The 9636-nt window shown below is 59.4% G+C and overlaps 1 protein-coding gene across 1 annotated transcript in view; it reads left to right on the forward strand.

Moving 5' to 3' along the window:
• The first annotated feature begins 922 nt into the window (after window positions 1–922).
• Window positions 923–9636, forward strand: part of LRRC4B (leucine rich repeat containing 4B) — a 47141-nt gene continuing 38427 nt past the window's right edge. The window contains exon 1 of the mRNA XM_017512507.2: window positions 923–1423. The gene's annotated coding sequence lies outside the window, so the exon portion shown is untranslated. The remainder of the gene's footprint in view (window positions 1424–9636) is intronic.

The following is a 9636-nucleotide window of genomic DNA, read 5'->3' on the forward strand; positions in this document are numbered from 1 at the left end:
TCTCCATCTCTCTGAGGGTGCCACCAGCCCAGGACTCTGCCTTCAAACCCCATCCTGGCTCCTCAGAGAGCCTCAGTGGTCTCTTCTGGAAAATGGGTTTGAGGGTCCTTCTCTTCATGAGGTGGGGGGGCTGATGAAGTGGGAACACAGGGGGGTCCAAGAAGGGTCCTCTGCCCCTCCCGCACCCTATCTACTCCCCGACCTCTTGCCACCCAGTCTTGGGACCTCACAGCTCCAGCTCCCCAGCCTCCCTCCCCTCCCAAGAGATCTCCACTCCCCGCCCCTCCCCCGCCCCCCCGCCGTTCCGCACCACGGGTCCTTCCCTCCATCTTCCATCCTCTCATCTCCGTCCAACTTAGTTCCTCCTGCCTCTTCGAGGTCCCACCAGCTTCCCCTGCTTTTCCTGACAACACCCACCGCACCCCCCATTCTTCTCCCCACAGCCCTCCCGGGCCCTCTGTTTCCTGCAGCCCTCAAAGCTGGGCCTTCCCTCCTCTTTCCCCTCACTTCCTGGCCCCTGGGCCTCTCCTGCCCATTTCTCTACCCATTTCTCCCTCCTTTCCTCTTCCTCTGCCCTCTCCCCCACCCTCCCCCAGCCCTCCCCGCCCCTCCATCCAGGACCTTATTGCAGGAGTCTCCCCACCACCCCTCCCCTCCCACACCCTCTCCCCTTTCCCTCCTCTCTCCCCTGCTCCCTCCCCTTTTTCTCCCCCTCTTCTTTCCGCCACCCTCTTCCCTCTTCCTTCCTTCTTCCCTTCCCCTTCCCCTTCCCTCCCTCTCCCATCCTCTCCGGTTCTTCCCCCCTCTTTCCTTCCTCCCTCTCCTCGCGGTCCTCCCTCCCTCCCTCTCTCCCCCCTCCGCTCCTCCCGGGCCTCCCTCCTGCTCCCTCCCTCCGCCCGCCCGCTCCCACCATCATCAGTATTCCGCTCCCGTCTCCGCCGCTCTCGGCTGCTCTCGGTCGCTGCCGCACCGTCCGAGGCGGGGGCCGGGGCCGGGGCCGGGGCCTGGGGGGGGGTGGGGTGGGGGGAGAGCGGCGCCGGCGGGCCCGAGGAGGGAGGAAGGAAGGAAGGAAGGCTGGAAGGAAGGAAGCCAGGAAAGAAGGAAGGAAAGAAAGGAAGGCAAGAAGGAAGGCGGGCGGCGGGCGAGGGCGCCGGGCCGGACGGCGGGCGGGCGCGAGGCGAGGAGGCAGCGCGGCCCCCCCAGCCCCGCCGCCGCCGCCGCCGCCGCAGCCGCGGAAGCCCCCTCCCCACCCAGGAGTCGGGGAGGGGGGAGAGCGCGAGAGAGGCTCCCGGCCCGGCCGCAGCCCCGCCCCCCGCGCCTCCCCGCAGCGGGCCTTGCACCCCAAATTCCTGAGCCTCATTGGGGGGGTCCTCCCCCCACGGGCCGGGCATGCTGCCCCCCGGAAGGAGTCCCTCTCCTTGCTGTGAGTAGCCTCTGAGGGGCACGGGTCAGGGGCAGGGGCCGGCGGCGGAACCGCGGGGGGTAGGTGGGGGGCATTGGCTAATTGGGGGACGGTGGTCCTAGGCCTCCTCCGGGATGGGGTGGGGGATGGCAGAGGACAAGGGGCGGGGCCTGACGGAGGCAGAAGCCGGTGGGGGAGGCGGCTGGGTGGGGGTTCTCCGGGCCGGGCGAGTTCTGTGCTGGGGGGGGTCGCTGCTGCCTGGGGACAGGTTGTGGGGGTGCGTCCGGCGGTCGCTGCGTATCCAGCTGTGGGGTTGAGGAAGTAGACTTAGGGTGGGGGCTCGCCGGGCGTAGGTCCGGGCCCCCCTTTCTGGGGCGGGAGTCCAGGTTCTTCCTCTCCCCATGGCCCCTCCCACCCTCCACACCGCTGCTGCTTGGGGTGGGGGGGGCACGCCAGTGATGGGGAGGGGGGAGAGGCGGGCACGGGGTTTCCTTGGTGACCGCGCCTGGCAAGAGCGGTTGCCGTGGCAACCGGGGAGAACCGGGGAGTTTGGGAAGTGAAAATGGGAAAGACGGAGGGGGTGATTGGGGAGTGAGACAACCCCCTCCCCAGTCTTCAGCCCTTCTGTCTCTGGGGTCACTCCACCTCTCCCGGTGGGAGACTCAGACCCCTGCCCCTTCCCCTCCCCAAGACCCCCGTTCCTTGACCCCACTCAGCTCTGGGGCCTTGTATCCTTGGACACGTGTCTCTCCAGGACCACTGCTTCTCCCACCTCCCTCTGCCCTCCCCTCCTGGAAGCTTCCCCTCCTGCAGACCCTCGCCCCCCATTTGCTGCCTCATCCCCAGGCTTCCGACCCTCACACCTGCTCTTCTAGGATCTTCTAAGGCACAACACCTGCCCCTCAGGATCCTCTCACCCCATCCCGGACCCTCCCCCAGATATCCCTCACCAGACCCTCTGTCCAGGAGACCCCCCCTTCAGCTGCCCTCTCCTCCCGCTCTCTCCCGCGCCCTCCCCGCTTCTCTTCCGGCCTTGCACCCCAGCCTCTCGCTTTCTCCCCAGCACCCCAGCAGCCTTCTCAGCCCTGCACTCTCTGAAACCTCCTCCTATGACCTTTCTTCACCCAGAGACCCCCCCATCCTGTCTCCTCACCCCATAGTACCCCCAATCTCAGACCCCCACAATCCTAGCTCTCTGCTTTTGGGAACCTCTCCTTCCGACTCACCATCAATCCCGGGGCCCGGGCTCTCAAGGTTCCCCCCATCTCCATGCCCTGCCTCCCTGGGGTACCGTCCGGCCAGGGGCCCAGCCCGTCTCTCCCCAGGGCTCGAGTCCCCAGAGCCCAGGATGGCCTCTTGCCCACTCCCCCGCCGCCCCCTCCTCTCTGCACCCCTATATTCTTCCCCAGACCCCCTCACCTCTGCTCTCCTCCTGGGCGCCCTCCCCTCCTCACTGCCCCCTCCTTGCAGCCGCTGGCGACTTTCTCTCGGGGTGGGGAATTCCCCTGGGGAGAGCCCAGCTGGGAAGGGGAGGGGGAAGGGAGCCTCGGGGCTGCCCCTCGGCCCCCTCCCCGCCCCCCTTTCCAGCTGGGAGCTGCAGTGGCGCCTCCGCAGCGCCCCATTGCTATGCGCCTCACATCCCAAGTCCCGGCCGCGCAGCCGCCAGACAGGAACTCGGGCTCTAGGCAGCTGGGAGTAGCCGAAGCCGGCTTCTCTCCTGGTCCAGCAGCCTAAAAACTCCCGCCCCCCAGCCCCGGACCGCGGCCAGGACGGCCCCTCCCTCTTCCTGTAGCATCTTCTGCAGCCTCTGCCTTCTAACCTGCCTTTCTGCAGCCTCCACTTCCCCTTCCCACCTTCCTCCTCCTCCTCCTCCTCCTCCTCCTCTTCCTCCTCCCCCTCCTCCCCTCCGGCCTCGGGCTCCTCTCCTCCTGGCCACCCAATGGTCCAAACGCACACAGAGAAAAGAGGGACAGAGAGTGAAGCAGTGGAAAGGCAGGAGACAGAGACCCAAGGAAGGGAAGGGTGGGAGCCAGGGAGGAAGGCCCAGAGCGACAGAGGGCACCCAGCCTCTGAAACAGACACATAGACAATTAGGACATCAGCATCCAGAGTAGTGGAGTTACTCAATTTCCCAAAGAAAGAAAGAAAGAGTCGGGGAGCCAGGGACACACGCCACTCCCACCCAGAGAGCAGACACATGGGCCGGGCGAGGCAGAGACGCAGGGAGCCACAGGGCCCCTGCCGGGGCCAGCAGGGAGCCAGGGGACACTGGCCACCAAAGCACTGGGGGATTAGAGGCCACTTCTGACTTGTCAGAGGGACCCCAAGTCAGCGACAGAGAGTGGGAGCGTACGAGGAAGACACGGGGACATGGAGGCAGAGATGCCCTAGCTTGTACACACGCACACTCGCACACACAGTCATTCACTGGTAGCCAGAGACCCCATGTGCAACCACATTGGCCCAGCTGCAGACGCAGCCCCCACGCTCAGCAGGAGGCCAGGAGAAACAGGGAGCAGTCCCCAGACCTGTAGTCGTGTGTCACGCACAGACCTTCGTACACAGAGACCTGGAGGGAGAGACAAAGGCGGGAGGCCCTTGCCTTGTGGTCCTGTAGCCTCGTGGCCTCACGTGAGCAGAGAGACACACAGCGAAAGGCACGGAGGTGTGGGAAGGCTGCCAGGGCACCGAGCACACACCGTTCTCCAGGTGCCGCTAAGACAGTCCCAGTGTCAGCCTGGGAAACGCGGGCGCCTGTGCACTGCAGGGAGGGCCAGCCCCGTGGGGCTCCAGCAGTCACCCTTAATCCCACTTAGAGACAGCCCAGAGAGTGCTTCCCATGCCACCAGACTCCTTAGGGACCTCCTCAACATCCGTCTGAGAGGTCAGCAGAATTAAGACGTCAGATATCACAGGGTGCTGACATCTCTCTGACAAGCAGAGCCTGTGCACATAGGCGCCCTCGCACACCGTCGGGGCCCATGGGGAGGTGCTGTGGGTTGGGGGCCCGGGGTGGCCGCTGAATCCTCAGTCCCTTCTGGAACCCTGGCCCTGCCTTCTTGCCAGGGTCCCCACCCCCTTGATCACCTGTCTTATTTGCTAGGACACCTGCTGGGCATCTCACACCTGCTCCATCCTGTCTCCCTATCCAGTGCTCTCTGGCTGGTTGTCTGTCATGGACTATCACCTGGACCTCCTGTCTCTGTCAAGCTGTCTCACCCCTCCATCTCCTGTGTCATCTTTCCTGGGACTGACCTTTCGCCCCCCTGGCCTGTCTCTGAGTGGGATTAAGGGTGGCTGCTGGAGCCCGACGGGGCTGACCCTTCGCCCCCTGCTGGGCCTGGCCCAACCGTGGAGTCTCTGGACTCCCTCATCCCTCAGTCTTTCCCTCTCCCACCCCATCTGCTGTGAAACCTGCCTCTATTTCTGTCTCTGCTCGACACCCGCTCTCGGTGCCTCTCTTCTTTGTCCCTCTGTGTCACTCACCCTCACCTCTGCCGCTGTTCCTGCCAGCCTGTCTGCCCCCTGCCTCCCTGGCTTCTTCCCCGAAGTTCCCTCTCCGCACGTCCCTAAGGACTCACTTACGCTGGGGTCCTCCCAGCACCTGAGAGCATTATTTTCCTGGTGCTTTCAACATGTTTAATTTGTTGCCAACATTTTTTAAATTAGAGATTTCTCATAAAAATCTAGACTGCCAGCTTTTGGAATCTTCTTCCCCCCTGGGTAACCGTGGGCTGTGCTCAGGTGCCCAGGGCCACCACGCCCCACTCTCCCCTCTAACCAGTGTCCTGATTGGTCTTCCCTGCTGGGCAGGGAAGTTTGCAGGCTGCTGTTTCCTCCTCCTCCTCTCTGCTCTGTCTCTTTGTGCACTGTCACCCTCCCCACTCTCCATCCCTCGGATTCCCTGGCCAGGTCCTCTCTGTGGCTCCTCCGTCATCCCCCCATCAGTTAGCCCTAACTCCAAGCCTCACTTTGACTGGGCCCTCTTTCCACTAAAATGGCCAAGAGCAGGAGAGTCCTATCCTTATCTGGGAGAAGTGGTTCTTAAGGCTGCCAGGGCACCAAGCAGACACCCGTTCTCCAGGGCCAGGGTCTGCTGTGAAACTGCCAGTCCTTCCAGTGCTGGAGAGTCAGCGTTGCGTGAAGCCACCATGTCGCAGCCTGTGCTTCTCAGCTGGCTGATGGCTAGGGTGGGCCACAGACCCTACACTCTTGTCCTCAGCATGTGGCATCACAGCCCGTAGGCAGGGGGTGGGCTTCCTCCCTGAGCTCCAGGCTGCACATGTGGTCCCAGAGCAGGCGGAGATGGAGGGCTGCCTGCCATAGAGGACCTGTCGTGCGGACCCTGTTTCCAGAGGAGGAAGGCCTCACCTCCAGATAGGGGTGCAGAGGACAGGGCTCCCCTTCGAGCCTGCAGCACTCAGGCCCAGCAGCGGCCCCTCCACCATCACGCTTGCTGGGTGTAGGGGGCACATCTTCCTGTCCTCTCTGGCGGGGTGTGGGAAACCCTGATAACTGAGTTTCGGGACCATCTCTCCCCACTAGGGAGAACGCCCCTTTCCTTCCAGTCTGTTACTGAGACTGGGCTGGCTCTGCTAGACAGGGGGTGGCAGGAGAGTAAGAAAAGAGGCAGGATGCCCCTTGTTGCCTGGAAACCCACGCGAAACTGTTGTCACGGCAGGCAGAGGTGGAGGGGCTGCCTCCAAGGCCCACAAGATGGGCTGGTGGGGGCTGGCCGCTGGGGAGCAGGCAGGAGCCCACAGGGGACTGCTGGTTCCCCAGGAGGGCTTCTGAGAGTGAGGATGGGGGTGTCTGGTAGTATCGGGGATCCTAGTGGGAGGTTGAAGAGTGAGTATAAGACCTAGACAGAGGCAGGCTGGGCGCGGTGGCTCACACCTGTAATCCCAGCACTTTGGGAGGCTGAGGAGGGTGGATCACCTGAGGTCAGGAGTTCAAGACCAGCCTGGCCAACATGGTGAAACCCTGTCTCTACTAAAAATACAAAATTAGCCAGGTGTGGTGGTGTGAGCCTGTAATCCCAGCTACTTGGGAGGCTGAGGCAGGAGAATCACTTGAACCCGGGAAGTAGACATTGCAGTGAGCTGAGATCATGCTGTTGCACTCCAGCCTAGGTGACAAGAGCGAAACTCTGTCAAAAAAAAAAAAAAACTAGATGGAGAGGGGGAAGCGAGTGAGGCAGGGCAGTCGGGGGGAGGGAGGCGGTCAGCAGCCACTCCCAGGCTCACCATGCCCCCAGAAGCAGCACTGGCTGGGGAGTAAGCTTAGACCCCAGAGCTCTTGTTCAACACTGTGACAGAGATCAGAAGGCAGTGCGGCCACAGCTCCACTGGAGAGGCCATCCCCAGGTGGTAAACGCAGAGGAGACTGGCCTTCCCCTTGCCTGGAACAGTCTCATCCCGAGCATTAGATGATCATGATTGCAGCTAATGGCGATTGAGAGCATGCCACTTGCCAGGCTCAATACTCAGCCTCTTATGTGGATTTTTCCCACGTATTCCTGTGGCAACCCTGCAGGGAGGCATGCTCATCATCCCCGGCTCAACAGATGGGGAAACTGAGGCCCAGAGGGGTGGGGTCGTTGCCCAGAATTATACACCTAGAAGTGGCAGAGCAGGGACTGCAAACCTGTATGTGGGCCATCCTGCAGGTTGCCTCTGCTTTACAGAGGGGGAAATTGAGGCCCAGAGAGGAGAATACAATGGTCCATTGGGCCATCCAAGTGGAAATTAGACTTTTTTTGTGTGGCAGGGTCTCGCTCTGTCGCCCAGGCTGGAGTGCAGTAGTGCGATCTTGGCTCACTGCAACCTCCATCTTCTGGGTTCAAGCAGTTCCTCAGCCTCCCAAGTAGCTGGGACTACAGGCACACATCACTACACCTGGGTAATTATTTTATTTTATATTATGATAGAGACAGGGTTTCACTGTATTGACCAGGCTGGTCTCAAACTCCTGACCTCAAGTGATCCACCTGCCTCGGCCTCCCAAAGTGCTGGGATTACAGGTGTGAGCCACTGCACCTGGCCATAAAATTAATAATCACAATAATTAGGTTGTTCATAACAATAGACCCGTAAAAGTTTAGACTTCTGTAGTTGGGGGAGGACAGGGTCTTGCTCTGTTACCCATGCTGAAGTGCAATGGCATAATCACAGCTCACCACAGCCTTGACCTCCTGGGCTCAAGCGATCCTCCCACCTCAGCCTCCTGAGTAGCTGGGATTACAGGTGTGCACCACCACACCCAGCTAATTTGTGTATTTTTTGTAGAGAGGGGGATTCTCACTATGTTGCCCAGGCTGGTCTGGAACTCCTGAGCTCATGTGATCCTCTTGCCTTGGCTTCCCAAAGTGCTGGGATTACAGGCATGTGCCACCACAGCCAGCAAGATGAGACTTTTAAAGGCACTGGAGCTTCTGTAACTCAGGGGCCGTTAGGTTCTCAGTCTTGTTTATGCCTCTAAACCACCAGAAAGGAAAAGGACGCTCCATGCGGATTCTCACAGTAGAGAATCAGTCCTCACCAACTCGGGGGTTGTAGGACCTTGTTTTGGGAAGGGCAAGGACCCCAGATAGGATCCCATGGGCCCCTGCTCCTTGACAGATGAATGGTTTTGATCCAGCCAGAAATGCTGGGTTTACAATAGCAGAGGGGGATGGCCCGAGTCACAGAATGGGGAAATGGTTTGTTCTTCTGACCCGTAAGAATAAATAACTTTTTTTTAAAAAAAAGATGGAGTCTCGCTCTATCGCTCAGGTTGGAGTGCAGTGTCGTGATCTTGGCTCACTGCAACCTCCACCTCCCAGGTTCAAGCGATTCTCCTGTCTGAACCTCCCGAGTAGGTGGGATTATAGGCATGCACCACCTCGCCAGCTAATTTTTCACATATATGGTAGAGATGGGGTTTCACCATGTTGGCCAGGCTCGTCTTGAACTCCTGACCTCAGGTGATCCGCCCACCTTGGCCTCCCAAAGTGCTGGGATTACAGGTGTGAGCCACTGCGCCTGACCAGTAATAAATGATAATTTTTAATGTAGCTGTCATTTAAGTGTCAAGCACTGCACATGGTCACCAAGAGCCCCAACAAACTATTCTTAGGTGTTATTATCTTCACAGCCTGCAAGGCAGAGCCTGGAGTAGGGGACACAGGGAGAAAGTGGCCAGCCAGAGTTTAAACCCAGTTTTCCTCCACACCGACGCTCTTTCCACCTCTCCATCCTTCCTTTTCACAGGACGGTGTGATGAGGAGGAGGATCTTCTGGATCCTGGAATAAGGTCATTGAGCATTTTCCTCTTATGCTGCAGGCATTTCCATAAGCTCATCACAGAGAACAGACATTCCTCACCTACAGATGAGCTGACCAAGGCCCTGAGGGGTGATGTTCCCTTTGCAAGGCTACATGGCTAGTGACTGTTGCAGCTGAGGTGCAAACCCAGGTCTAATTGATTCCAAGGCCGACCCTTGAGCCGCACCCCTATACGGAACTTGGGGAGAGAAGAGGGGGCATCATTCTTCACCCTGCAATGGAATATAGGAGTGGGATGGGCACTTAGAGACCCCTTAGTCCCTTGCTCCGAGACCAGCATCCCCTGGGAAACAGAATTACAGCCTCACCCTAGATACGCTGATGCAAAATCTGTGTGTTTTGGGTTATTATTTATTTATTTATTTATTTATTTATTTTTGAGGTGGAGTCTCTCTCTGTTACCCAGGCTGGAATTCAGTGGCGTGATCGCGGCTCACTGCAACCTCTGTCTACTGGGTTCAAGTGATTCTCTTGCCTCAGCTTCCCAAGTAGCTGGGGTTACAGGTGCATGCCATCATGCTCAGCTAGTTTTTATATTTTTAGTGTAGACACAGTTTCACTGTGTTAGCCAGTATGGTCTCAATCTCCTGACCTCATGATCCGCCTGCCTCAGCCTCCCATGGTGCTGGGATTACAGGCATGAGCCACCTCGCCCAGCCTATTCTTATTTTTATTTTTTGAGGCAGAGTCTCACTCTGTCACCAAGGCTAGAGTGCAATGATGCGATCTCAGCTGACTGCAGCCTCCACCTCCTGGGTTCAAGCCATTCTCCTGCCTCAGCCTCCCGAGTAGCTAGGACCACAGGCACATGCCTCCATGCCCAGCTGATTTTTGTATTTTTAGTAGAGACGGGGTTTCACCATGTTGACCAGGATGGTCTCGATCTCTTGACCTCGTGATCCACCCGCC

The sequence above is a fragment of the Cebus imitator genome, unplaced genomic scaffold, assembly GCF_001604975.1.
Source record: "Cebus imitator isolate Cc_AM_T3 unplaced genomic scaffold, Cebus_imitator-1.0 Scaffold473, whole genome shotgun sequence".
Classification (NCBI taxonomy): Eukaryota; Metazoa; Chordata; class Mammalia; order Primates; family Cebidae; genus Cebus; species Cebus imitator.